The sequence below is a fragment of the Brienomyrus brachyistius genome, chromosome 19 (assembly GCF_023856365.1).
Source record: "Brienomyrus brachyistius isolate T26 chromosome 19, BBRACH_0.4, whole genome shotgun sequence".
NCBI lineage: Eukaryota > Metazoa > Chordata > Actinopteri > Osteoglossiformes > Mormyridae > Brienomyrus > Brienomyrus brachyistius.
The window spans coordinates 8,132,439-8,159,510 of NC_064551.1; the positions used below are offsets into that span (position 1 = coordinate 8,132,439).

At 43.7% G+C, this 27,072-nt stretch overlaps 2 protein-coding genes across 2 annotated transcripts in view; one reads left to right on the forward strand and one right to left on the reverse strand.

The window, feature by feature from the left end:
• The window catches only part of LOC125715015 (mitochondrial pyruvate carrier 1-like), a 142,861-nt gene that overhangs the window by 77,188 nt on the left and 38,601 nt on the right, over nt 1-27,072 (reverse strand). The window lies entirely within an intron of this gene.
• The window catches only part of LOC125715089 (general transcription factor II-I repeat domain-containing protein 2-like), a 121,213-nt gene continuing 117,683 nt past the window's right edge, over nt 23,543-27,072 (forward strand). The window contains exon 1 of the mRNA XM_048986330.1: nt 23,543-23,627. The gene's annotated coding sequence lies outside the window, so the exon portion shown is untranslated. The remainder of the gene's footprint in view (nt 23,628-27,072) is intronic.

Consider the following 27,072-nt stretch of genomic DNA (forward strand, 5'->3'; position numbering starts at 1 on the left):
TGACAATACAGCCTCCCCCTCAGGGCCTGATTTTGGCTGGCCTGGCAGACCTGAGTCGACCCGCTGACAAGCTGAGTACCATCCAGTGTGCAGTACTGACTGCCACAGGTACAGCACTGGAGTGGGGTGCTGCAATTTTGGTACGTTGTGTACGGGGAAAACGAGGCGAGATTTGGCAGAAGTGCAGCACTCCTTAGCTATGTGACCAACCTGTGATAGCTTACCATGGTGGTGAATGGTGCAGGAATTGTTGATATGAGTTTTTATGTCAGCCCATCTCTCACCCAGGCTTCATGTGGGCCAGATACTCTCTGGTAATTGCCCTAAAGAACTGGAACCTTTTTACAGTAACATTTGTTGGTGCTTCTGACAGTTTCCAGCTGTTCAGAATCTGGAGGTGGGTAGGCCTCTGCTGCTGAAGCAGAAGGAACAGGAGGCAGCAGCGCAGTACTGAGCTCCAACCTTTCCATCTGGTCCCATAGACTAAAAGGATATCTGGCCACTTGACTCCACTCCCCTCCAACCCTGTCCAAACCTTTAACCGAAAAATATTTGTTTCAGTGCTTAAACATTGGTCCTTAGTACACCCCTCTCCATGTGCAGACTCCAGGCACACAAGGTACTGCCAGGACCAAGACCGCTTATCACACGCAGAGTGGAGGGATTGTTCACTTGCTTGTCCTTTTTCTTCCCACTGCACTGATGGACGTACAGTTCTCATGTGCTGATGCAGGTTATTTGTAGAGCCTGTTCGATATGAGATTTTATCCTTGCACGCTCTACACTCTGCCTTTGTATTGTCAATGTAATGCATCCAAATTTTACTCTGTTTCCTGCGGTCACTCATTTTGTCGCGCGTCTCCTTCCCTCCTGTTTCTTTCTCTGTGCGTGTGATTGCTGCATTTGTCTGTGGGTACATTCCACTTCACGCTGCCGCGCTGGCTTAAACCAATGCATTCTGGTCCCAACGCAATGCATCATGGTTAGGATTTTTTGTCCGACTTCAGCCGGCGCTGCAAAACGTCACCACCCGTGACCATGTCACATGGTACAAAAACCTCGCAAGAGCAAGACGACTTAAGTTGTATGTATACAACTGACCCAAGTCGAACGCACCCTGTAGCACTGCCCCTACCCCTATTGCTCATTGCAGACACGCATTGTGTAGTTGACCAATCCATGCGGCTTGGGAAAAAAAATAGAGAAAGAAAAATAGCCGCTCTGACTCCGGCTCACAGGCAGAAGCCGATGTTCTGCCATTTTTTGCTGCCTTGCCAGAATTTCTTACCCATACTCCTGAATGGACATCTGTATAAGGATTTATAAAATAAAATAACTTTCCTGTACTTTAGAGGGGGTAGCAGTTTTTACACATAGTTTAATGCTGCCAGAAATTGCTGCCTATTGTTTTTAATGGGCTATCAGTTTTTTACACTAAGAATGTAATGTCATAAAATAATCATCGTTGATGAAGTAGTTATTAGCTTCTTATGCCCCATGCATTTCTGCTGGTTTTAACCACATTGTGGGCATCTTATGTGATTAAAAAAAATGTTTCCTCAGTTTTATAATAATCTGTGAACAAACAAGCAGGTTTAAAGAAAAACTGAACAAAGTTTATTTTTCTGAACATTTGTCACAAACATAAGTCAAGTGTTTCTTGTATTTGGTACATTAGAAAAGTGCCCACCTACTGCAGAGGTCACACTGCACCTAAAAGACAGTTAAATTAATATGTCATCTGAAACAACAAAACAAACCTTTATGACAGGTCTTTGGAGAAACGTAATATTTTTAATCTATATTAAAATATGTGAGGTTAGGACAAGCATTTTATGAGTTCATAAAAAAGTGCATTAACCTTTGGCTCCATTAAAATATCTTCATTACAAGGATCAGGTATATTTCCAGGAGTTCTCCTTTTGTGAATTCAGTCAATGCTTTACTGGTTGGAAATGTTTCTTTGACAAGTTGAGATGTTAAAATAGAAACAGAATAATTTGTATGGGAGTATGACTTCTTACCATTTCAATCATGCTTTCATCAGCATTTCCTTCCAACATAGAGCAAACCACACAGTAGTCCTCTACATTTCCTAGGCGCATACCATTTGAATAATCTATTCAAAATGAACTGAAAAATCCAACTACAATTCAGCAAATTATAGTCCACAACATTGAAAGTTGGGTTAAAAGAATAACCCTAAATTACTACACTGTTACTGCACAATATACTGTAGTTATTACTGTAATTCTATTGCATTGTTGACCATGTAACACAGTATACAACTGACCACAGACTAGGCTACAAACGACACGCTTTGTAATGTAAATGATTACCGATACAGATCATATAACTAAAAAAATTCACAAAACATACATTTATGACAGTTGATACTAGAGCAGGATTTGTACGTCCAGTGTAGTTACCATATGAATATTTTGTGCCTGTTGTGTACTGTCACCATCCCACAAGACCTCTCTCTGAGGGTGTTTCATCTGGTACATCCAGATTCTTAATCTTCTTTTCATTTGTAATTGCCAAAATATTAGCAATAGTCCTAAACATACCTCGGCATTCCAGCAGTGCACATGCAATTTCCATTCGAGATGCGCTCACAGCACTTTGGCTCGTCTTCATATCACTGATGTGACCCCTTGAAAGGTGCAAACTGCAAAATTCAGTTGTATTCATATTAATTCAAAGTAATAACTGCCCAGTATAACTCAGCAAACAGGTACCTTCAAAATAAGAACTCCACAACTGCTGGAATCTTGCTGTAGCTCGGGTTTGCACTTGCCACACTGCATTGTGCTCGGCACAGTCTCTCATCTTCAGAAAATTTCTAGATATTGTAAAAGACATTAAAAACTATTCAAATCTGGGAACATAAAAAATCATGCTAAGAATTAAAGCCTGTGTTTTCTCTCCAATGGTCATTACTGAAATGCATGTAATAACTCTTAACATGTTTTCAATTAAATTACATCGGAGTGACTTGTTTAATTAGAAATATTCCCACATGACATCATATGCACAGTTACCTCCAATTTCTCAGAACTTTACATTTGTCACGGGACGCGGTCGGGCGAAGCGGCGATCGTGCGGGCAAGCAGGCAGGAACGGGCAGACAAGCCGTAATCAGGGCAAACACGGGGTTTATTCAGGTAACCGGGGATCAGGAAACACAGGACGGCAACAGACATCAATGACGGACGAAGGACTCAGGTAAGACACGGACTGAAATACACAGGACAGCAAATGAACTAGATACAGCTGGGTACAATCGGGAGAAAACACGTGGGTAATCAGGGGGCGTGGCATACAGGAGGAGCGGACGAGCCGGGCATGACAACATTCATGTGCATCTTTTCCAATGGGTCAACAATTGTAATGGTCTCACTGGACATCTTTAAAAAGGCAAATAATGTATAATAATTTCACAAGGACACAAATTACATCTAAAACATAGCAGAAGCAAACTGGATGAGAAACATTCCAAAGCTCTGCTCATGATGATGTTATAATTGTGATTCCTCAATTTTACAAATGTAGAAAAATTTAAAAGCAAAAACAGAAATGAAATTCCAGGACATTTTGCCATTTGTATCACTTTACAGGTCATTTCAATGACTGGAAAATAACCCTAAATATTTTCAGGTTTTCAGGACACGTGGGAAACCTGTAAGAGGAATGTAGAAAGGAAGGTTGGATTGGAGGCTAAGGATGACATTAAAAGTTTCCTCCAATATTTTAACTCCAAAAGAGCTCTAAAACCTGAAATCGGTAATCTGTAGGATAGTAAGGGTCTTATAACTGAAAATGAAATTGATATAGTAAAAATAAGAGTTTAATGATTCTTTTACACAATAGAGAACGCAGGTAACCTGCCACCATTTAATACAAATACAGTGTCCTCTATGAGCAATATATGTATAACTGAGGCTGATGTGGTACAAAGCCTTGCTAAGCTCAAAATAAATAAATTGCAGGGCCCTGATGGCATCTTACCTATAGTTTTAAAAGAGATGAGGGATATTATTAGCCAACCTTTAACATTACTATTTGAGAAATCCTTATCTACTGGTGTGGCACTTTCTAATTGGAAGCATGCCAATATAACACCCATATTCAAAAAAGGGGATAGAAGTAATCCAGCAAACTATGAGCCAATCAGTTTAACTTGCATAACTGGAATGGTAATGGAAGCTATAATCCAAGTGAAAATGGTAGATTACCTGGATGCAAATAACATTCTGAGGGATTGCCAACATGGATTTAGGAGAGGTAGCTTCTGTTTAACTAATCTACTTGGGTTCTTTGAGGAAGCTACAAAAGAAATTGATCACAAAAAGGCCTATGATGTGATCTGCTTAGTTTTGCAGAAGGCCTTTGATGTTGTCCACTACAAACGGCTCTTGCTTAAACTCCAAACTGAAGGGATTTTAGCAACTGTAGCAGCTTGGATTGAGAACTGGTTAAGAGCACAGAGGCTACAACGGAATCTTGATTTAATTTGCGACTGGGCTGATACCTGGCAGATGAAATTTAATGTAGATAGATGTAAGGTAATCCATGCAGGGAGCAGAAATATAAAGTACAGATATTTTATGGGTTCCACTGAAATAAAGGTAGCTGATTATGAGAAAGACCTCGGTGTGTATGTTGATGCTTCCATGTCCCACTCTTGCCAGTGTGGGGAAGCAATTAAAAAGGCCAATAGGATGTTGGGTTACATCTCTAGGTGTGTGGAGTTCAAGGGAACTGATGCTACGATTATTTAATTCCTTGGTAAGACCCCACCTAGAATATTGTGTGCAGGTTTGGTCACTTTTCCTTAAGAAGGACATTGCTGCCTTGGAAAAGGTGCAATGTAGGGCTACGAGAATTATTCCTGGTCTTAGAGGAATGTTTTATGAGGAGAGGTTACCTGAGCTGAATCTGTTTAGCCTCGAGCAAAGGAGACTAAGGGGGGGACATGATCCAGGTATATAAAATTCTAACAGGTCTGGATGCTGTTCGTTATTTCAATATTAGTTTAAATACTAGAACCGGTGGCCTTAAGTGGAAATTAGCGGGAGAACATTTCAAAACGAATTTGAGGAAGTATTTCTTTACACAGCGTGTAGGTAGAGTACGGAATAGTCTTATTACTAGTGTAACGCAAGCTAAATCCCTGGGTTCCTTTAAATCAGAGCTAGAGAAGATTTTAATAACTTTGAGCTATTAGTTAAGTTGTCCCCAAAAGAGCTTGATGGGCTGATTGGTCTCCTCTCGTTTGTAAATTTCTTATGTTCTTTTGTAAGATTTTAACAACTCTGAGCTGTTAGTTGAGTGCTCCCCAAACGAGCTTGATAGGCCAAATGACCTCCTCTCATTTGTAAATTTATGTTCTTATGTAGGTATAAAAATAACTGACCATATGATAAAATGATTTTGTCTAATACAGGACTACAGTCTTCATTAGGTATATATTTTCCCCTCGCACTTTGTATGGGCAGTGAATTGCCCCTACTTACGTGTGGATTCCTAATAAGAAAAATGCAAGAAATGAACACACATATAGTCAGAATAATTCTCATGTTGTCAACTATTGAGTGCAATTCAAATTTTATTGAACAAATCTAATGATTACAGTATTTTTTGTCAAACAAAACACTTACAATGAACTGTTCCAAATTATTATGCACAGTAAGCTGCAAAACACTTTATAAGTTGCAAAGAACTGAAAATTGTCATTTGTTGTGTTTGCAGCATATGTACTGAAATCAAACAGGTCACGTCACATTTTGACATAGGACCCCTTATTTGATAGCAGCTTCACAAGTCTTGCATCCATTAAACTTGTGTATTTGGACAGTTTCTGCTTGTGAGCACTGGTTAGTGGTGGCAGAATAGAAGGTTTATGCACAGTTGCAGTGGAGGACTCTACACCTTGATGTCCATGGGACTCCAGAGGCACCAGCAGCTTCAAATATCTGTTTGCTGCTACATAATGGCATTTTAGCAGCTGCTCTCTTGATCTGATGCATGGATCTGGTAGAGATCTTCCTCAATTTGCCTTTATCTGCACGAACCCGTCTGTGCTCTGATCTACTGCATGCAAAGGCTCATTTCGCATTTTTGTTCTGCATTCTGAAATGGAAGAAAAAAAACATTCATGAAGAACACAAACCTATAAAAGGTACTTGTGTGACACTATTAAGGAAGGATCTGACTAGGAGAAAAGCTGGCAGAGTGATTGCCTGGCTGCCGGCTGCAAATGATATGTCGAGCAGTAATATGGCATTAATCAACAGATGAGGGGTGGAGATTTAAATATTCTAGAAGGAGCCTGGTGGGGACCTACGTGTGTCGGATGAGCCGGCCTCCCTGGATCACTTGTGCCGTCACATTGGCCATGTGGCAAGTGAACAGAAGCCAGTTTCGGGGCTGGACTCGGTATGAGAACCTCATGAAAATCACCGAGTAACAGGTAATATTCAATGTTTAAATGTACACCCACATTAAATTCCAGCCCGCAAATAGTCACACATTATCAAATGCAATGCATTTATATATAAGTAGTGCAATTCAATGTGCTTTTCTGCATCAACGAGTTTTGCCATTAATTTACTTCCATGAATTCCTTAATGATAAGCTGCTCGCCCATTAGAATATCTGTCTATGCAGTGTCTGTAGCACAAGACACATATGCATATCCATGTATCTGAATTACTAACACTAAAAAACTACAGTAATACAATATATATATTTTTTATCTTAACATCAGTCACTTTAACAATGACAAAGCTAAAATAATGTTAAATTTAACTAGTAGTACTTTACAACAAACTGAATACATATTACTTACCTTGTTAACATCAACAGATCAGGACATCATCACCACCTTGGAGTACCTGACGGAAGAGATGGCCATTTTCTAGCAGATGCTCCTCTATCTCACTAATAGCTCCTATATATTGGCCATATTGCCAGAAGCCATTAATTTACCTCTCACAAACATGCGGAGAACATACAAGAAAACTTGCTGAAGACCAAGCTTGTTTCATTGGAATGGTATTGTAAGTTTGCAAAAACATTGAATGTTCAAAAAACTCACCATTATAACATTTTCCATTATGGTAGAAAAATTATAAATCAACTGCTCTGATAACTGAGACACTTAGAATGAAAGTTTGGACCTCTCAGTTTGGTGAGTAAAGAAAATGTATTTTATTCCAGCAATGCGTTCCCGTCACACTCTGGCACTCAGTACCAGGTCACCTGGAGTACAAAGAGCAACCAGTTGATAAACCATAACTCCCAATTCCCAATAAAGACTTCTAAATCCGGACCAATCAACACCAACAAACTGAGCTCAAACGTATAACAAGCACAATTCTCCTGCTCTACTGGTTCACCTTGGTAGCAAGGTAAAATCCACACATTTTGCAGATTTTACCGGAATCTGTCTCGGCTTCCAGATTCTACTTGAGATATGTATATAGATATTGATGATATGACACGGGGCGGCATGGTGGTGCAGTGGTTAGCACTGTTGCCTCACACCTCTGGGACCCGGGTTCGAGTCTCCGCCTGGGTCACATGTGTGTGGAGTTTGCATGTTCTCCCCATGTCGTCGTGGGGTTTCCTCCGGGTACTCCGGTTTCCCCCCACAGTCTAAAAACATGCTGAGGCTAATTGGAGTCGCTAAATTGCCCATAGGTGTGCATGTGTGAGTGACTGGTGTGTGAGTGTGCCCTGCGATGGGCTGGCCCCCCATCCTGGGTTGTTCCCTGCCTCGTGCCCATTGCTTCTGGGATAGGCTCCGGACCCCCCGCGACCCAATAGGATAAGCGGTTTGGAAAATGGATGGATGGATGGATGATATGACAATGAATCACTATTAATGTTTGGGTGTTCCATTGATTAATGATTAATACATTGACATATTGTCATTGAATCACTGCAAATACATGGTTAACATATGATTAGTATGATTAATGTAACAACTACTTAAACATTTGCACTACCGTGCAACATATTATATATTGTCTACTGCAACTATTTTATAAAGCTATAACTCTTTGTGCACCAGTTGGGGTAGCCTGGAATCTCTTCCTGCAGGTGGTTTCTCCTCGCCTTTGCTCTGCTGTCTGTCTCTCCATGGTCTGATCTCTTTTCAGTGTCTGTGGAACTAACCTCAGACCGCTATCACGAAGCGAGGTCACGCAGTATTCAAAGCAATCTCTTCTTACCTAAGGCCTAAGACATAATAGACCCAAAATGCTTCCTCTCCCGGGCTACCAATGTCCAATTTTACTTCCACACCATTTTAATATTTTCTGTGTTATTTCTGTTATTTCTACCTTTATTTATGTTATAAATGTCCATATTTAGCTTACATTTGTGTCTACTAATGGTGGAACAGACTCCACATCCAACACTTGGCAAGTTCTGGGCCATGTCCTCTCAACCCCACTGGCCCAACAGTTGTGCTGGCAGGGGTCTGGCCAGAAGGAGGCCTTTGGAGACATGCTCCTCTGTAAAGCTGTCATTGGTGTGTATTCATGTTCTTATATGGGGAAAATCTTGAATGCAAATTTTTAAAACTCAACTAAAAATATCACAAAAACAACAAAAAGTACAAAGAAAAGCAGTTTTCTCATAGCTTCCAATTGATATTTCAAGTATTAAGCGGAATGAAACAAGGTTTAAGCTGCAATAATTTCTGATCACATAGGGAGCAAATTAGTGCAGGTTTTACCAGCAACAGGCCTGCAATGATAATGTTAAGTTAATTAGTGAACACACCAGTTACACAATAACTAACTAGCTAATATGCTACTCGCCATCTTGGCAAATTAACATTTAAATTCAAAGTACTTACGTATCTTACTACAGGTATGTCCATGTATCTGGGCGCTGACGTAGCTTTATTCATCAGTTTTCTCCGTTCAACTTTGTGCAGCCACACAATACTCAATACTCTGGATACTCTCGTCAGCACCGAGGTGAAATCTGTTTTTGGCTGGATATTCAGATCCACACTCTCCACATTTAGCGGCAGTGTTTCACTCACACTAGCCAGCATAAGGCGGTCGAAAGACGGCCAGATCAATTCCACAGCCTCGGAGACGCTCAGGCACCGCTGACTTAGGAACCATCATCGAATTACTGTCAGAATAATAAAATACTGATTACTTGCAATAACTTCAATGCAATGGGATCCAGTAACTCCAAAATGGGTGCATATTCTACAACTACCTGACATACACAGGACACAGTGAATTTTACTCATTTTTAACACTTTATTGCATTTTATATGATCGTTGTAAAAGTAAAAAATGGGTAAATAGATTTTTTTCAATAGCTTCTAGACAATGGGAGCTTATGACCCCCAAATGGATGCAAATTATACTACTACCTGAGCAGTATAGGACATAGCAACTTTCATTCAATTTTAACCCTTTGTTTACTTGCTATGATTTTTTTTCTCTAAAATTAGCCAATAACGGCACTGTTGTGTCGTCATGGTGCGCTGCACGATATGTCTTAAGTCGTCTTGCTCTCGCGAGGTTTTTGTACCATGTGACATGGTGACGTTTTAACAAGCACCTCTCAGCCGGCTGCACAAACTGGAACTGCCTCCGTAACGACACAGCTTTGCCCTTATTGGCTGAAGAGTTTAGTCACACACATGACGTATGTATCCCAGGAAGTTCCTTCTGTTATTTCTCCCGAAAAGCACGTAAAGCAATGAGAACTGGTTTTCAGTTAATTTACCTGGTAAAATAAAGTTTAAATAAATTACACGAATGCTCTAATAATACACGTAAGTTAGTGGTTTACTTGTCGTTAGTTATTGTAATGTTGCGCTGCTTTATTTGTTTAATCGTCCAGTCTGTGATAGCAAGTGTCGCTATCGACTTTATATCGACTATATCTATTTTTCAATCGAGGAAATTTTATTTTGCAATCATTATCTCTATCGTTTTGTCGCCCAGCCCTAGTTGCATGTTACTTTAAATTGCATATCATTCAAATATTGTACCGTATCAGTTTGTGGTTACCATGTATATGCCATAAACTGTTATGCACTGGTACAAAGTATCACTTGCGTCTCAAAGTCTGCAAGCCTAGAGTATGCATCTCAACACCTTGAGGACCCACGTGACACATGGCTTCCTTTAGCAATAGACACAAAACACAAAAACATTTACATAAATATCTACTAAATATACATACATATGAGTCACAATGAGGACATTTTCAAAATGGAGTTTGGTCTGTTGAAATTGGACAAAAAATGACCGAGTTACATCCGTTAGAAGTTGTTTACATCAACAGGGCTTTATAAAACCGAGTTCTATTGGTTCAGAGTGATGTCATTGGAAATTCTATGCAAATTTTTAGGAAGTAGGTGAGCCTCGCTTCACGGTGATACCAAACAATCGGTGGGGGGATTCCCAGTCATGCCGCGAGTGAGTGGAGAAAAAGGATTTGCTAAGAAAATTTAAGATAAAGGACTAATTTCTGAAGACAAAGCCCGTACAAAACATTCAAATTATGATGGTTCAAGGTATTTATTTGCTATTTTGATTATTGGGATCGATAGATGATGACTTAATGGACTCATTTTTGGGAAAATCTCAATTTGGATGAAAATTGTCAAAAAAAAATCTTTGACATTTTTGACTCTAGCTCATAATTAGCCTGTGCGCATTCCGACTCATTTTGCCAGTACGGGTCACATATCTTTAATAGACTAACTATTCAAGGGGTCTCTAATCATTTGCCGTGGAAGGCTAAGAGGCTGCAGATTTTCATTCCAACTACAGTGAACCAGGTGATTTCACTGATTCGCTCAACTTTATCTAGACTGGAGGTGCTGATCAATGAAATCACCTACTGCAGACAGCGTTTGTAATGAAAACCAGCAGCATTTTGGCTCTCGTGGCAAGTGGTAGTACACGACTGAACTATGCCTTCAGCAAACACATCGAACAATACTCTTCCAAATTGCACCATGTACAACAGCAATCACATGTACCTCACATAACTTTAACTTGCCTCGCATGTAGGCAAGCCTGATAGTTTCTGTTACTCTGTGACATATGCCTTGAGCGTTAAGGTGACGAATCATCACTTTACTGTATATCCGGTATGTGGGTGGCAGCTGAGGACCTCATGCACAAGTTCTCTTCATCCAGCTCTTCAATCCCAAGGTTGCTGAATAGGTCTGATTCCATTTAGAACAGCACAATGCCATATTTTATTGATTCCTAAAAATATAAGCTATCTAGCCAGTGTTATGCATTTTATGATTATTAGACAGATGTCCAGCTAGCATGTTAACATGTTAACGTGACTTATCATTCGGTGTTGAATTGTGCCCTCAGTAACCCCGAATAGGGTTGGAATGTCACAAATAGGTACCCCCTGCAAGCAAGTAGCTCTGCAGTATTTGTACTGGCACTACATATGAAGGGCATCCCACTAATTTGAAACTTTTGCTTCCTCTGACGTTAATAAGATGGATGACTTCTTCCAAAATATCGAAGATGCCAGAGTCAGCCTCATCACATTCATACAACACTAATAACAAGAGGATCGAACAGGATTCACGTAAGTCACAAGCAAACACAGATGCCACGATGGGAAATAATAACTGTTAACTATAACAGTTACAAACAGGTCTATGTACAGTACATTGCCCACGAGCATGCTGGGACATACAAATCCCGCCAGCGCTACATTACTTTTAATCACGACCTGTGAATCAGGGAATGCTAACTGGTTAGCTGGCTCCAGGTAACTTACCTACCCTACCTCAGGCTACATTACTCACATTGTTCAGTGAGTAAAAGTAGTTTCATCATGAGGAAGAGCAGACTCATAACCCTAACCGTGTTGAATAAATTGTGTTTTTCAGCTTAAATGTAGCTTGAATGTTGATTATGTAGAAGAATACAAGCTGGCTAATGCTCTGTTAGTGCGCCCCCAGCGGAGACATCAGATCGCTCTTCAGGTGGTGGGCCGCCTAGAAGATGAGCCTCAGTCAACAGGAGACAGCAGGTCCATCCAGAGTAGACTACAGCAGCAGGGACCAGGAAGAGGAATCCCTGAGATCCTGGGGTCCCCCACACATTATCAAGCAGCATGAAACGACTGCGTTCTTACATTTATAGAATTTGGCAGACGCCCTTAGCCAGAGCGACTTACATAAGTGCTTAGAATTCTCATCAGTGAATACATTGTGATACTGGTTCAACAGAACCTGGCTAAGAAGACTATCACTCTAAAAAACTCTGTTGGCAAGTAATACATCCATCCATTTTCCAAACCGCTTATCCTTCTGGGTCGCGGGGGGTCCGGAGCCAATGGGCACAAGGCAGGGAACAACCCAGGATGGGGGGCCAGCCAATCGCAGGGCACACTCACACACCAGTCACTCACACATGCACTCCTATGGGCAATTTAGCGACTCCAATTAGCCTCAGCATGTCTTTGGACTGTGGGGGAGACCGGAGTACCCGGACGAAATCCCACGACAACATGGGGAGAACATGCAAACTCCGCACATGTGACCCAGGCGGAGACTTGAACCTGGGACCCAGAGGTGCCAGGCAACAGTGCTAACCACTACACCACTATGCTGCCCCACAAGTAGTATGGTTAATTATTATTTTTTAAATAATAAAAGTATCATCCTGGAAGTGCTAATCCAAGTACTTCCAAAAGATTTCTAGTCGCCATTTGAAGGTACCCAGTGACTCAGCTGTCCATGGATACCCCAAGGTTACCGGGGGGTGACCGAAGGACAAAACATAGTATATGGTTTCGTATGCCCTCCCTCATATGTTGAGTTTTTTTTTAATTTTGATTCTTTTCCTGTAGTGCCATAGTTGTCCCAAAAGAAATCACTTGCTTAATTTACTGCATGCAGAAAAACGTCATGCTCATTTATTCCTCTGGAGTCGACGGCATCATCGGCGATGCCACATATCTTGCTAGTGTTGAAAACATGAAAAAAACGCTGACTAAATCAGTAAACTGTATTCTTTTCAAAACGTCAATTGTTGGAAGTATTAAAGTTTTCAAAATTAGGTTAAATTCAGCAAAAAAGTAAACCATGTCACCTTTCTTCGTTTTGCCTCAATCCGGGGCGTGTAGTGCTGCTCTCACCTGAAGATCACTATTCACATTTTAAATAGCGCATTTCCGCGTATTCAAATCGCAACTGCATGGTAATTTGATGAACAACACAATGGTGAAACGCGATCCAGATACATCCCCATCAGCGCCATAAAAAGGTGGGGGTGTGCCCAGGCGTGAATGGCTCATGCGCACACATGAAAGTTGCTACATATTCAATGAAAGGCGCCCAGAAATAGTGACACGAGTTAGGTTTTTCTTATTTATTTATCCAACTGAATGTTGCAACTACACCATTTAGTCATCTTCATGTAGCCAAGACTTTGGTGATCAGATATCTGAGATCAAAACAAACTTCCACCATTGATTACTATGTACTTTTATAATGTTTCCGCAAGTGTTCTAAACTACATTTTGCAATTTCTATACTTTGATGGCAAATTACAAACTTCAAATAAATCTGCCATATTTACAAAGTACATTAAAATAAAGATGAGCGTAATGCCAAAACAAATTTATAAGAAATTATTTATTTGCCATGAATTAAGTTTATGATATTGAATGGAATGTGTGATCATGCCCCAGTCAGTGAAAGTATGTTCCCTACCCTTAGACCCCAGAGCGTTAAAGTGATGTCCTCCATCATCAGTGTGTTGGATACGTGGTGAAACTCTCGGAGGTCAGCCAGCGAATGGATTTTGAAATTATTCGTATTATGGAGGAGCAAGAATTGCAAAATGGTTCTGAGACCTTCCCCTGGGCTTTGGGCTAAGTGCTGCCCAAACAGCAATTTCTGTTACGATCCTCAGTCTAGGGTTGAGGACCGTCAGAAAGGTAAAGGGAAAGGAGAGGGGAAAACGAGACAACCAGGGGATGGGAGAAGGGAACACGGGACACAAAGGGATCTTTTTTTGTATTTTTATATGTTTATTCACAAAGACTTTCACAAACAATAGGGCCACAGACTTCGGGAGTGACACAGCCAAAACAATAAACAAAACAGCACTACCGAGCACGTCCCCAACTAAACTAATTCTAAACAAAACGAAAAGATGAGAAAAGGAAATGACACAGACTAAGCCTAACTCCCTAACCAAAACACAGAATAAGCCACACGTACGCAAAACAAAATAGCAGTCACTCCCTACGCACTTAACAGAAATGAACATACAGAACACACCAAAGCCGAAACACAGTAACCAAAGGGGCGAGGCAAAGAGAGTAGTCAGGAGGAAGGCAAGAGATCAAAACCAGTAAACAATCAAAACCAAAGGCAAAGGTACTGAAGGGGCAAAGCGAGAGTCAAGACCAGAAAACCAGAAATCTGTCATACACAATTAATCAACACACAAGCAATCCAATAACAACCAACAGTGAGCAGAGCTCCCGCTAATTTCCCGCCACGGCTTTTTCAACACTCGATGCGGAAGCAGCGTCGAAGGTTGGGGCGTGGCCAGGTCCGGGAGGCGGAGTCGAAGGGAGCTGGGCAACGATCAGGATCTGCAGGACAATCCCTCCCCTAACCTTACGGCACGTAACACCCCCCCACACAAGAGCGAACCTGACAGGTGTTCGCAATCCTCCGCAACTGAGGGCATACAAATAATAAATTGGAGATTCGAGGACTAATAGTCAGGAAGAACCGGCATCAGGTTCAGGAGAGGGCTTCCGAAAGCAGAAGGATCAGCTCTGGGCACGTATGGCGTACAAGACAGCTGTGAGGAGGTATAATACGCTGTTTTATTATTCCTAGAAGGGGCTGGGCTGGATGGTGCCCCAGTAAATTACATTCATTTACCCATCCCCTGCACACTGCAGCAGGAGGGCTGTCCAGACCCAGGAACCCTATAATTCGGACTACACAAGAAGCAAACTCTAAATTCCAGTTTGTCTTTAGTACATGGGCTGCAAGATTTTATGCACTCTGTTCTGATTTTATGCACTCTCCAAACCAGCATTAAATAGCTGTGTAGGACAGTTATCTCAAGATTGCCAATTCTTATGCGCCTGGCATTACACGCAGTCAGACCCTCATGCTCAAGCAAGAAGTCCTACAGCTAATCTATATTATTCCATTACAAACCAAAGATTAGCTACATCAAACCCTACAGACCATTTACATGGTACTGTAATAAATCTTACATACATGTAAATGTGAGTGCAGACTTGTCTCAAATTGACAATCTCACACCAGCCAGCTGACCAAAGATTGCAACCCTGTCGTCTTATTTACCACAAAAACTAGTTTTATGTGGCAGTCAAATGTGTTTGCATAAATCAATAAAAGTTGATGTTTTTAACCCTTATATAGTAAACAAATTCTGGTAATGATGCAGTAGAAGCAGAAGTAAACAAGCAAATGTGCTCTAGTAAAAGTGGCCTTTCTACTTAAGTTAAATATTTGTTTGTAAATATACTTAAAGTCCTGTCCTGTTTTTTCCTGTATACATTTACCAGCATGCTGTGTAGCGTGTACATTCCTGCCATTTGAGTGTTTTTTTAATTATTACTATTTTGGATGAACCAATTACAATAGAGAAATTTGCTCGTGAAATCACGGTGGGAATGCATCAGTTGGAGCAGTGCAGCGAGAAGTTGATGCTGTGGGGCTCATGGCCCTAATTGTGCCGTCTTTTCAGTCAGTGGCCGGGAAGAGGAGGTGACGGCAGAGAAGGCGGCGAGGCCCAGCGAGGGGCGGGCACCCTACAGTGGGCAGAAGGCGGTGATGCCACTGCAGCCAGGGCAAACTGGAGCTAGTGCAGCAGAAGCACCAGATACTTCAGGGACTGGATCACATCACATGTTATTTTTTTGACGATATCCTGATCACTGCCAGCACAAAGCAAGAACATGTACAAAAACTAGATGAAGTCCTCACTTGCCTGGAAAGGTACGGCATTGCAGTAAAGCTTTCGAAATGCGAATTTCTGGAAAGCACCATTGCAAACATAAACCATCAGATTGACAAAAAGGGTCTGCACCCTACAGATGAGAAGGTGACAGCAACCATTAATGCACCTAAGCCTAATACTATCATGGAGCAGTGATTAGTTTTGGATTGGTTACATTATGATCAGTTTCTTCAGAATCTTTCTAGTTTGCTTTTACGCCTTTTCAATAAAAGGAAGAAAGGTGGAATTGGACTATTTTGTGTGATTAAAGTTTGGGTTTCTTCATAATCTTTCTAGTTTGCTACAGCTCCTGCAACTTTTGTCAATAATGGGAGGAAAGGTGAAATTTATCAGTGCGATGAAACTTTTAATAATAAAAACAGCTGTTGTTGGCAAGTTATCGCTGTAAGTGCCTCCCCAGTAGTTCATGGTCGAACGGTAAGTGCCTAGGCTGTGTCCAAATTCAGGGAGTGAATCCTTTGAAGACTGCATTTGAAGTCCGTGTGTGTCACAGTGGTGTGACAAAGCAGTCCTATTTCGACGCTTCCTTCAAATGCAGTGTAGAAACAGGTCTTCCTTTTGTCAAGTCGTGAAGGATCCACCTGATGGATACTTCACAGTCCACCATATCCCAAGACTCATTGCACAGAGGTAAAGTAGGTGTGTCCAGGCTAGGCAAAAGGAGAAACGCTTCATGACTCAAGGCTACTCATTCATAGACCGTGTCCTTCAAAGTTTGCAGCTCCCAAATTCAGACACAGCCCTAGTCTGAGGTTCTGGAAGATGCCTCTAAGGAACTACAATTGGGCCAAGTCCAGTCTGTTCTGTTCCCTGGGCATCCTTAATGGTCTCCCTGTTCAGCTTTACTCTGGCTCCCATGCAGCCCATCCTGGTCTTGGTCCTGGCAGTACCTTGTGTGCCTGGAGTCTGCACATGGAGAGGGGTGTACTAAGGACCAATGTTTAAGCAATGAAACAAATATTTTCCGGTTAAGGATTTGGACAGGGTTGGAGGGGAGTGGAGTCAAGTGGGCAGATATCCTTTTAGTCTATGGGACCAGATGGAAAGGTTGGAGCTCAGTACTGCGCTGCTGCCTCCTGTTCCTTCTGCTTCAGCAGCAGAGGCCTACTCACCTCCAGATTCTGAACAGCTGGAAACTGTCAGAAGCACCAACAAATGTTACTGTAAAAAGGTGTCAGCGGGTCGACTCAGGTCTGCCAGGCCAGCCAAAATCAGGCCCTGAGGGGGAGGCTGTATTGTCAGCAGACTTTCATCCAGCTCACTCAAACAGATTTGCAGCTGAACAAGGAACGACAAAACATGGCATCAATTTCATAAGTCAGTAACCAAAGCAGGAATTTGCATTCTTCACCCATATGAACCTTGGAGCTCAGAATAGTCGTTGGACCTTAAAGGCAAGAAAAAGCAGCAGCAATGTCAGCAACTGAGATATAAAACAAGTAAACTGTAGATTATACACAGTACTGTTCAAAAGTCTTAGGCAGCCAAAAAAAAAATTATGTTCAAATAATTGTTGGTGTAAAACTATGCTGTTACATCTAGCAAAATGCGTCAGCTTAGCCATTTCAAAACCTCTGCTAAAATAACCCAATTATAGAATGGTTCGGGTGCCACTGAGGAGAAGTTTGGGAACTGAAGTGGTGTTCATCTAGCTATCCAAGTAGATATCAGTAACTTTTTGGAGAACAGAAGACTTATACTAGTTTTCATTGTGTTACTCGTAATTTTCATATGTTCTTATGTCAAATTATATTTTTTGTTCTAAGAAAATGTGCACTTATTACCCAGAAAAATAGCGCTAAACATTTCTTTTGAGTGCCTAAGACTTTTGCACAGTACTGTATATACATAATACATATACATAGATATGCACTGGTGAATATATATAAAGAGACATACATCCAAGTACAGTAGTTCGGCAGTTTTGAGTACCAAATTTGAGACAGACATTCTATGCCGCTGGCACTGAGATTTTTATTAGACATCTATTTATGTTTCTGCATAGCTTGCTCCCTAAGCGACATAATACATAGTCATCAGCACAAGTACTATGTGTCATGTAAGTGCTGTGACACGTAAAATTAGATTACATTCCTTTTATCTGTGATGTCAGAACTCGCTGGGAATGACGTCACAAACACAAGATAACAGTGTTCCAGTACAGGTAGTTGGATAGCCATTTAGCAATACCAGGGATCCGTTTCAAAAAGCAAGACTCCTTGCTTACCCAGCTAAATTGTCAGATTTAATTCACCCCAGTTTAAATGGCCTTTGTCTTTGTTCACTTATATTTAGCCCAGACTACCTTAAATCTGACACGTTGTCCACTTAAGCAAGAAATCCTGCTTAATGAAACAGGCCCCAATTCTAGCCCAGTAATTTGTCAGCCACTGTTAGCAATATCAGTTGGTAACACATTACGTAGTGTTCTGAGCATAAGATAGCAGTTGGACAGTACTGCGTGTACAACCAGTTCAATGAGTCACAAATAAGACATGAGTGCTAATACACAGTACCAAACTAACGTCTGTTGATAAAGGGTACAGCCCTTTTGAATTCAGAGCTCTGGGGGCATTCCAGTTGAAATTCCTGACAAGGAATACGGAATTTACGAGTTTAATAGGAATGCAGCGTTAGGCCCCGGTTCCAACCCATAATGGAGAAATACTTGACTTAATACCCATCTAATTTTCAGGGTTGCAGGTCTGCTATGCCTTTCCATTCTGTGACTTCACAAAACCATTTTCTATTCTGTGACATCACAAAAACATTACGCAGTGGGCTCTTTGGGAATTTGGGAGTTTTTTTGTGCTAGATTGTATATTGTATATACTTTCCATTAACAATAATGACGGTGTTGCTACTTTTAAAAAAGTTCCACTTCATAATAGTTTTGTGATGTCGCAGAATGGAAATGTTTTCGAAGTAACAGACATCACCAACCAGTAAGTTTCGTAGATGAAAGATTTTCTATAGAATGGGTGATGTCACCTTCACATTTCAGTTTGAAAGAGTCACAATGAAACACAAAAGCATGCATATTCAATTGCAACGGTCGGCATTTTCTTTCACAAACCTGCCAACCAACCAGCTGAAGAGCAAGGAGTTTTGGGAGTACTTGAGGTGCATGCACCTTAGGCACTTGTTTAAAAAAATCCAATATGCATGAATATGTTTCTGTTTGATTGCAGCACTTCTGGGGACCTGTAATCAATTGGGGTCTGCCCATAGTCGCTGTGATGGATATGAGGAAGAGCCCAGAAATAATCAGTGGTCGAATGAACTTCGGTAAGAGGCAGAGGGCTCACCTTCCATCTATATGAGCGTCCACTGGATCACTCGGGACTCCAGAGGGACTTTTTAAAGTTTTTAAGCTGGTTGCTCTTCTTCTTTCAGGCCTCTGACCCCTGCATGATCTTTGTCTCCCCAGCTCTTACCTGTAACTCGCTGATTTTCATGAGGTTCTCCTATCGAGTCCAGCCCCGAAACTGGCTCCTGTTCACTTGCCACATGGCCAATGTGACGGCACAAACAATCCAGGGAGGCCGGCTCATCCGACACAAGTAGGTCCTCACCAGGCTCCCTCTAGAATATTTAAATCTTCACCTCATATCTGTTGATTAATGCCATATTACTGCTCGACATAGCATTTGCAGCCGGCAGCCAGGCAATCACTCTGCCAGCTTTTCTCCTAGCCAGATCCTTCCTTAAGTGTCACACAAGTACCTTTTATAGGTTTGCGTTCTTCATGAATGTTTTTTTTTTCTTCCATTTCAGAATGCAGAAGAAAAATGTGAAATGAGCCTTTGCGTCCATAAAGAAATCTCCCCTCCTTCCATATATATATATATATATATATATATATATATATATATATATATAAATAAATTTATATATCTGTGTATTCATTACTTTCATTTTTCTTATTATGAAACCACACGTGAGTAGGGGCAATTCACTGCCCATACAAAGTGCGAGGGGATAGCATACTGTATATCTAATGAAGACTGTAGTCCTGTATTAGACAAAATCATTTTATCATATGGGTTAGTTATTTTTATACCTGCATAAGAACATAATAAATTTACAAATGAGAGGAGGCCATTCAGCCTGTCAAGCTCATTTGGGGAGAACTCGACTAACAGCTCAGAGTTGTTATAATCTCATCTGGCTCGGATTTAAAGGATCCCAGGGATTTAGCTTGCGCTACCCTAGTTCAGCCAAGGAACTGGCTCCTCTTTGTGTGTTACATCACAAATGGGACGGCGTAACTGATCCAGGGCAACTAGCTCATCAAATACAAGTAGGCTGCCGCCAGGGCTTTGAACCAGCTCACTGTTCTTGCGGAGGCTCCCTCTAGTATATATGAAGGGGCAGTTCACCATAAAACAGAAAAGCAGACAGTTCACCACCAACACTAGGCATCTCCTAAAACTTTTTCAGTTTTAGGGGGAACCGCCCCTGTAAATCACCACCCCTCATCATTAATGCCACATTACTGCTCGACATAGCATTTGTAGCCAGCAGCCAGGCCATTATTCAACCAGTTTTTCTCCCAGTGTGGTCCTTCCTTAACGGCGCCACACAGGTGGCTTTCATAGATTTGAGTTCTTCATGAATGTATTTTTTCTTCCTTTTCAGAATGGGGAAGAAAAGTGCCAAGTCTCTGTGTCCTGTCTTGGCATAGAAATGCAGAAATGCACACAGACCGGAACAGACTGACAGACAGAGACAAAGACAAAATGAGTGGTGGCAAATTAGTGACAAAGTGAGTCTCGATGTGCTGTGGAGACTCGCCCTCCTTGTCCCGTCCTTCCCAACAAATAAATGAATAAACAAAGAATTAAATGTGAGGTCCTTTCAATTTTCCTATGAATCCACACATTACTAAACCCAATTCACTGAGCATGCAGAGCACAAGGAGAAAACATATACCTAATGAAGACTGTAGTACTGTATTAAACAAAATTGTTTGGGTCAATTTTTTAGTTGTGAAACCATACCCTAAACAGTGTTAGTCTGATTTAAAATGATGTAATTTTTATTTTTTAATTATTTCAAAATGACTACTGTATGTGTGTCCTTTGCTGCTGTTGATTAAGGTTATTGTCACGGGAGACAAGGCAGCGATCGCGAGCAGAGCGGCGATCGTGCGGGTAAGGAGCAGGCAGGCAAGCGGGATACGGGAAAACGGGGTTTTAATAAGGATATCCGGGGCAGGGAACACTGGACGGCAACAGACATCAGGAAACATCAATGACGGACAAAGGACTCGGGTAAGACACGGACTGAAATACACAGGACTGAGCAAATGAACTAGATACAGCTGGGTACAATCGGGAGAAAACACGTGGGTAATCAGGGGGCGTGGCACACAGGAGGAGCGGACGAGCCGGGCATGACAGAACCCCCCCCCAAAGGCGCGCTGCTCCGGGCGCGCCAAGGAAGGGGGCGACGGACGGGACGAGGCAAAACAGGACCTGAAAAACAAGAACAGAATCAACGCAGGACAGGGAACAGGACCGAGGCACAAAACAGAGCGAGGGACAAGACAAAAGACAAAACCTGACAGAGGGTCGGGAAGGCAGACAGGCAAACCAGGAAGGGAGACACAGAAGGAACGGGCGGAACAAAGGGGCCAGGAGTGCAAGGCGGGTACACCGGGGCACAAGGAACAGAGACGGGCGGAACGAAAGGGCGAGCAGAAAACAGAGGGGCAGAGACAGGCGGGACAAAGGCAGGGGCGTAGGGAGACAAGGAGGGGGAACTAGGGGGAGCCCGAGGGAGACCCAGCGGGCGACGGGAGGTAGCCGGAGGGGCCGCAGGCGGCCGGGAGGCCGGAGCCGGAGGGGACCGAGAAGGGGCTGAGGAGACAGGGCGAGGGACCCGCGGAGGGGCCAGGGAGGGAGCAGGAGGGAGCACCGGGAAAGGGGACGAGGGAGCTGGAAGGGGCCAGGGCGAAGGCAAGGCGAGGGGGGGAGCCGCCGCAGGCGGCGACGTCCTCCGACGGGCTGAAGGTAGGGGCCCCGCAGGCGACCAAGGAGCCGCCGTCGGGGAGCCCCCAGGCGACCGACCAGGCACCGGAGGGGGGAGCGAGGCAGGGCGACGAGGCACCGGAGAGGGACCCGCAGGCGACAGCCGACCCGGAGGGCCAGGACCTGCGGGCGCCATCCGAGCCCCAGCGCAGGCGAGGCAGGGCGAGCCAGGGGGCAGGGTGGGCGGGACCCCAGTCCTGCGTCTGTGTCCCCTCCCTTTACGGGACACAGACATGACCCCAGGTCGAGGTCGAGTTCGCCGGGGCGAGGGAGACACAGTCACAGGGGGAGAAGGGACTGGAGGCAGCTGTGGAGGGGGCGCCTCTGGAGCTGCTGGAGCGCGGTCAGGACTTGGAGCGCGGTCAGGACTTGGAGCGCGGTCAGGACTTGGAGCAGGCGGAGGGGGCGCCTGCCCTGGAGTTGCAGGTGGCTGCAGTGGGGGCGCCTGCCCTGGAGCTGCAGGTGGCTGCAGTGGGGGCGCCTGCCCTGGAGCTGCAGGTGGCTGCAGTGGGGGCGCCTGCCCTGGAGCTGCAGCAGGCGAAGGGGGCAGCGAAGGCGGCTGCGCAGGCGGCAGCGGCTGCACGGGAGCGGGGTCCGCCGGCAATGGCGGCTGCACGGGAGCGGGGTCCGCCGGCAATGGCGGCTGCACGGGAGCGGGGTCCGCCGGCAATGGCGGCTGCACGGGAGCGGGATCCGCCGGCAATGGCGGCTGCACGGGAGCGGGATCCGCCGGCAATGGCGGCTGCACGGGAGCGGGGTCCGCCGGCAGCGGCGGCTGCGCGGGCGAAGGCGGGAGCGGCGGCTGCGCGGGCGAAGGCGGGAGCGGCGGCTGCGCGGGCGAAGGCGGGAGCGGCGGCTGCGCGGGCTCAGGGTCCGCAGTTCTCCGGAGCAAGATCAGCCTCTGGAGGTCTTCAATTAAGATCTCCAGGTCAGCTGGAGATGAAGCGGGAGTGAATGCGGCGAACCCCTCCCTGAGCTGCCTGGCGAGTAGGTCCACCTCTGGTGAACCTCGCCCGGTTGGTTCATCCATCACCCTCCAGTATAACCCCTGGAGGGTGAAGAACCGGTTGGCCAGGACCGCGGGCGAAACTGGCGTGGTCCCTTTAACAGAGCGGGGGACGCGCGGAATGGCGTCTCTCCCCTTCCGTATCCCTCCTCCGTTGGCCAGTCCCTCGGGCCGGTAATCATACCGCCTGAATGGCGGTTGGAGGACGGGGTCGCTGGACTCTGTCTCGGCGGGACGGAGGATTACTTCCTCCTCGTCCCCAGACGGGAACCACAGCCGGGATAATGCGCACGCTCCCAGACGGATCTCTGGCTCCTCCGAGATCCGCCTGGCCTTCTTGCTCCTCTTCTTGTGGTCCGTCATTCTGTCACGGGAGACAAGGCAGCGATCGCGAGCAGAGCGGCGATCGTGCGGGTAAGGAGCAGGCAGGCAAGCGGGATACGGGAAAACGGGGTTTTAATAAGGATATCCGGGGCAGGGAACACTGGACGGCAACAGACATCAGGAAACATCAATGACGGACAAAGGACTCGGGTAAGACACGAACTGAAATACACAGGACTGAGCAAATGAACTAGATACAGCTGGGTACAATCGGGAGAAAACACGTGGGTAATCAGGGGGCGTGGCACACAGGAGGAGCGGACGAGCCGGGCATGACAGTTATGTTTGAGCGTGTTTTTTTAAACAATTATTAACCAGCTCAGGGGTCAGACTGGTCTGACATCACAATTGTCGGTTAGAAGAGGTATGACTACCTCACAAAAGTAGGTTTTTTGAAATTTTGCTAATCAGCTGAAATACTTCGTAGGCAGAACTTACCAGCCCCACTGGCACATTGGTAGGGCATGGCCACCAAAAAAAAGAATTTTGACTCCAGAATTAACAATTCAGAAGATATTGGCGAAAATGCAAAAGGGGGTGTTACAGCACCCCACCCTCCCACCCACACTGATTTCAGTCGGATGGTCTCAGTAGTGGGTAGGTCTTGGTCTTATAGCCACTTATTCCCAAATACGTGTGTATACCACAGTTCACATATTAACATAAGCAGGTGAATCACTCACATTAACAACCAGAAAAAAAAAGTTTAAATCAAGTGCTTGTCGTTGGGGCCCATCGTTGGTGCACAGTGATGTTCCTGGAGCTGAATCCAGCAGACACTACACTGCATCCACTTTAAAACCCAGATTTGCCAATGCCACAGATATGTGTGCGTATCAGTATAGGTGTAGGTTACTCACTCATTTTGGTTTCACTCATTTCCGCAGCATAGAACAAGTGTCCTGCTGCTGCTTCCGCTGAATAGAGTTCCAGAACAATCTATGGCGAGGTCAGTTATGGCCAAAACACTTGGCACACAGCAGCGCGATGAGGGAGCAGTTTCCCCGTCTCAGGTAATTCCTGTGCCTCCAGTGGGTGCAACGACAAGATGAATCAGTTTAAAAGGCGCTGGCCCCTGCTAGTCAGCATGTAGAAACCATCTGGTAATTTCTAACACTCCAGGTACACACAATTGCAACCACAAACTACAATTAAAATAACAAAAGAAAAAAGTACATACAAGACAAGAAGTCTTTGCTGTCAGACTGGGTGTTTTTCTTCTCTGCCAAAATGGACACTTCTCCAAGTACTGGACCTCCATTGTAATTGGTCCATCCAAAATAATAATACAAAGATCTTGAACAGCAGGAATGTACAAACTGCCCAGCATGCTGGTGAATGTAGTATAGAGGGAAAATAGAACAGCTTAGTATCCTATTAACATACACATAAACCAGATTATATCGATCCTTACACCCCCCCCCCCACCAAATATACTGCATGGGGTCACACACACAGCAGAATGATCAACAAATAAGAAAACAAACAGCCTAGCATACAGCTGCATGGCACCAGTGAGGGCCAATGTGCACAGTTAATGCACAGAGCTTGTGAATTACACCACCAGGCATGAGAGTTATTGCAACTGTCTGGGAAACTTCAAGTCTCCATTAATTAAATTTTACTATTTTACAGTTGTGGTAACGAACTGAGAAATTATGTCTTTCATGCGAATAGAGTCAGAGTTTACTCTGTCCGAAATTGAGCCCATTCTTGTTAATGCCGAACAACAACAAAGGTTTAATTCCCAATGAACCCCCCCTGGAGCCAAAGGGGGATGATGTCTATCAAATCAAACCTGCTACACGTAATGCAGCGTAAGCACACTGTGCGACAGTGATAATCCCCCGAGTGAAACACGCTGATCACTAAGCAGTACATAGTCATGCGGATTACACAAAGCATCAAAGCAAAGAATTTGCATCGAGGATCTTTTGTAATCGAGTTATTCGAGTTACTCGATGAATCCTTGCAGCCGTAGTTAAATTATAACATTTACAGCAACCAGCCTAACAGGAATAGTCTAAAGTTGTGGCTGAAATAATTATCATGCCCCATATTGCACCTTAATTTGTTTTTATATAATTGCGTGGAATAAGTCTTGAGTTGAATGTTTTTTAATGGGCAAAAAATACTTAAATAAATAAATGGAGAGTTAAATATGTCTTGTCTTTTTTCGCTGATCCGAAAATTGATCCAATCCGTGACTTAAAACTGTGATCCGATCCGAACCGTGAGTTTTTTGATCCGTTGCACCACTGAAAATTACAGTATAAAGCAGAGGGTCACTGTTGCTCTGTGGGATGTTAAGATACCTTCATTTATTCCCTTGTAGAGCATTGTTGGACGAATCAAGGACGAATAAGGTGAGTCTGAATTCATCTTTGGGAGTGTTCGTAGTTAAAAGTCCATCAAACAAATCAGTCCACGTACTGCAAAATACCTCCAGCGGCACAACATGCTCCTGCCCTAGCACAGGGAAGTGTTTCCACATTCTGGCTGTGGAAATGGGTACCGGGCTACGTTTCTCCACAAAACAGAGTACAGCCTATCATTAATGCGGAAAAGGCGTAGAGGAAGTGAGAGCAAATCCGGAAGAAAAAAAACCATGAACAAAAGTTTATGATTACTCAGTGAATCCGGCCCCAGATTCATTACTTTCAAAAATGCATGGCTCCCTGTTGCATGATATGTCCCAAGTTCTCCCTAATGTCACTATAAAACAGGACAACACGGATAATTGTGATATGACTATGCACACATCAAATTCTGAGGGAGACAGCAGCAGTCATACTACTAGGTGGTCTGGTATGGTGAGAATCCCAGAGGCAGAACCTGATCTGGAAAAAAAAACACAAACAGGGCAAAACATATTTGCTCCTCGGCTGCACATAAAAATCAATGAGCCAAGCTGGTCAACAGTAGGGCTGGGCAAAAAAAAATTGATCCATCAATATATCCCGAATTTTCCTTTCATGATATACTACATCGATTTCTTACTCCAAAAATCGATATCTTCAAGGGGGAGAATCATGGAAAATATAACCGGACGTTTTGGGATTTCCTACAGCTACAATCTCAACTGCTGTAGATGTCGCTGTACGGCTAGGTATTTTGAATTACCACTTGGCATTTCTGGCAGATTGAAATCGCAAAACATGGCAGACCGAGCGGTTGTCATTAGAGCGGCCCCTTCAACATATAAAGCCGACGTGTGGGCACACTTCTGTTTAAAAAATTAGCCAGGTAGTATGGACTTGGATAAAGGAAATGCAATTTGCACGCTGTGTCATGCTTCTGTAAAATTTTCAGGTAACACAACCAATTTACGAGCTCATTTGATCATGCGCCTTCCAGATACAGTACGGCAACAACCGAAGCCTATCAACACAAAAAGACAAAGTACGCTCGATATCGCAAACTCCCATCCACCTTGCCTCGTGCTCAAAAAATTACAGAATCGGTAGTGTTTTTTATTTATCAGGATTCGCACCCCTATAGCGTGGCAGAAAACACCAGCTTCAGGTACATTGTCAACACCCTGGAGCAGTGCTATGTGATCCCAACTCGCAAACAACTGACGGAGGTAAGTTGA